We start from the raw sequence: 3,925 nt of genomic DNA on the forward strand, positions 1-3,925 counted from the left end.
TTTCACCTGGTTTATATCCAGCAGAAGCTATTGTATTTTTCTGCTTAAAATTTTCCAATAGTACTAATTACCTAAAAATGTATAGTCTACTCTTAATATACATCTTCCCTGACACTAAAGTAAATTCCTCACAATTACAGAGATAACTTCCCTACTTTCACGGAAGTATGTCACAATACACCCTCTAAGTGAAGGGCAAGTTGTTTCACTGTGATTCTGTATCATTAAAAAATAGACATAATGTTTATAGAACCTTTTGGTTCTAGGGAAGAAAATATTTGAATATGCTGTTTCAACACAATTACAATAGTCTCACTCTATATCATGGTTCACTTTTCACACAGCCTCACTGTATCACGGGATTTTTAAAAATATTATATTTAATTATTTATCGCAGATTTTTCACTATATTGTGGGATTTTGTGGTACTGTATATGTATGTTGTTAAAGTTACGTAGGTTTAAGAGTGTAGAATATGTTTAAGAACATAAGTAGTATTTATAAAAGTGTGGAAAAGGTTAACAAGGGAGTGGGAAAGGTTAATAAGGGAGTGGGAATGGTTTATAAGTGTGTGGGAAGGGTTTATAAAGCCTTAAAGTATATATAAATACTAAAATAAATGTAAGGTTTCTATTTTGTGGATTTTCACCTATTGTGGTGGGGGTCTAGAACATAATACCCATGATGAATGAGGGAATATTGTATATGTGACCCAAAAAGATACTAACTCTGAGTGAACTTATAGCAAGAAAAAGCTCACCTAATGATTGTGTTGCAACTTTACCACTTGATTCTTCTGACCTAGAAAATCAAATTTTGCTAAGAAGTTTTGTGATATTTGGGCATATTATGGTGGCTGGGAGCCCTGTTATCATAATATAGTATTTCACTGAGGTTGCTATAACAGAGTATACTGTACTGGATGGCTTATATAACACAAATTTATTGTCTCACAGTTCTGAAGACTAGAAATCCAAAACCAATGTGTTGCAGAATTGGTCCCTCTGAAAGCTGCGAGGAATGAATGTGTTTCAGGCTTTTCTCTTTGGCATGCAAATAATATATTCTCTATCTTTCTGTATGACCTTCCTTCTATATGTGACCTTGTATTTAAATTTTCCCTTTTTATATGGACTCCAATTTTATTGTATCTCATTTGGCTGCCTCTGTATAGACCCTGTCTCCCAATAAGGTCACATTCTGGGATACTTAGAATTAGAAATTCAACATATGAATATAAAATTGAGAGACACAATTCAACATATTATAACACAAAGAAACTGGTAAACTACCGCCTATGACAATATTCATCCCTGTACTTGTTTTTTATAAAGCAAGTTTAATTTTAACATAGCCTCATTTATTTGTTAGAGCATTGTCTATGGCTGCTTTCACACTATAACATTATAGTTAAATGGTTGCAACAGAGACTACATGGCACTCATAGTCCAAAATATTTACTACTGGTTTTTTACAAAACATGTTCACTGGCTTCCCCTGAAATATTGGAGAAAGGCATAGCCTCTTTAAAATTTTGTTTTTCCCTTTGAGAAAAAGTTCTTATCCTGCCTTACTATTGGATTCAAGTGAGCCATCATGTAATGGCTAATGATAGGATGCCATTGGTATTAGATTAGGCTAATCAAGGATATACATATTAAATAGCACCCAATAATAAGGTTAAGTTGGTAGAGATGAGACTTGTCAAGAATCCTATTTTTATATGTAAGCTATCTGAATACTGTGCTCAGATTTTAGGTGAGTTTGCTCCTGTGACATGGATTCTCTTCCCTGTACTCATACGTATGACAAAATGATTAAAGAAGGAAAAAATACATGAACTAGATTAAAAAGAGCTCGGTATGACATGCTGCATGAGCCAGAAGTGGGCTTCTGTGGCTTTTTTATCATTGTCAAGTTGACAGCAAAAGAGTGGTGAAGAGTATTTTTTGTCATGAGTAGAACTTGAAAAAGATCAGGTTCCCTTAGCATGGAAGAAGAGCTGTCTTCAGTGAGGGTCAACCCAGATTAATGAGAAATGGCAGTAACGAGCTATCATGGATCTGGAATCTACTCTCTTCAATTTTACAAGTATAATCTATTTTCTACTACTAGTTCTATATTCTTCCTATTCTAGGAATTATATGCACACCATTTCAACCTTTACTGCCTCTCCCTATTATAAACTCTGAGACTCAGAGGAATAACATCACTGAATTGGTTATAAGAGGTTAAGGAAGATATGTGGGTTGACCTAAAGTACCACTTTTTTCCAATCTCTCTCATTCATCCCTTTCTTTAGTCCAATCAAGAGTCTCCCCTACTATTATGCTCCCTGACTTTAAATTTCAGTATAGATTTAGACTTTATATTTCTCTACCTCACTGTTTTTTTTAGAACATTAGAGTCACATAATCAGTACACTATAAAAAATTTATGACTCAAACCTAAACTTTTATACCTCATTTTTACCTTTCTTATGTTTTGAATAGAATTCATTTTTAGATCAGTTTTAGATTCACAGCAATATGGAGCAGAATGTACAGAGATTTTCCTTATATCCTCTACTCCTATACATGCCCAACCTTCCTCATTAGCAACACCCTCTCCAAGAGCAGTACATTTGTTAAAATTAATAAACCTACATTGACACATCATTATTATTCAAATTTCATACTATGCATTAGAATTCACTCTTGGTGCTGTATGTCTTATGTGACGGACAAATTTATAATGATGTGCATCCACCATTATATCATCAAATAGGGTATTTTCACTGCTCTAAAAATCCTCTGTGATCTGCCTATTTATTCCTCCATCTCCATGAACTCTTGCCAACTACTGATCTTTTTATTATTTCCATAGTTTTACATTTTTTGAAATGTCAAGTAGTTGAGATGCTACAGTATATAACCTTTTTCAGGTTGGCTTCTTTCACTTAGTAATATGCATTTAAAGTAACTCCATGCCTTCTCATGGATTGGTAAATTTTTTTAGCACTTAAAGAATACTTCATTGCCTGGGTCTACCATAGTTTATCTCTTGACCTGTTGAAGGACATCTTAGATACTTCCACATTTTGGCAATTATGAATAAAGCTACTGTAAACACCTATTTGTCAGTTTTTGTGTATACGTAAGTTTTCAGCTCCTTTGGGTAAATATCACAGAACACAATTGCTCCTTGTATGGTAAGAGTATGCTTAGATATGTAAGAAACTACCAAACTGTCTCCTAAAATGACTGCATCATTCACATCTCCATCAGCAATGGAGGAAAGTTTCTTTTCTTTCAAACCTTTCCCAACATTTTATGTTGTCTGTTTTCTGGATTTTAGCCACTCTAATAGGTATGTAGTGGTGCTTAATTGTTGTTTTAATTTGCATTTTCTAATGATATATGATGTTGAACATCTTTCTATATGCTTATTTTCCAACAGTATATCTTCTTTGGTGAGGTATCTGTTAAGGTCTTTGGTCCATCTTTTTAATGGGGTTATTTTTTTTTATTATTGAGTTTTGAGAGTTCTTTGTGTGTTTTGCAAAATAACACTTTATCAGAATTGCCTTTAAAACTATTTATTTTTTCCATTTTGTAGCTTTGCTTTTTATTCTCATGACAATGTCTTTCACACAGCAGAAATGTTTATTTTAATGAAGTCTAGTTTAACAATTCTTTCTTTTATGAATTGTGCTTTTAATGTTACATTTAAAAAGTTATCACTAAACCCAGAGTTACTTGGTTTTCTCCTATAAGAGTTTTATAGGTTTGTGTTTTCCTACAATTCTTTTTAAGTATTCAGTTTCACTAAAGGTAAATGCTTTTCACATTTTTCCTGCTAAAAAAAATTGATATCATGTATGACACATTTGATATTCAGATATCCACTTGCTCAAAATCTAACCTTGTATATGACTTCAAAATCT

This window comes from Furipterus horrens, unplaced genomic scaffold (assembly GCF_987537825.1).
Source record: "Furipterus horrens unplaced genomic scaffold, mFurHor1.1.pri manual_scaffold_2, whole genome shotgun sequence".
Taxonomy (NCBI): domain Eukaryota; kingdom Metazoa; phylum Chordata; class Mammalia; order Chiroptera; family Furipteridae; genus Furipterus; species Furipterus horrens.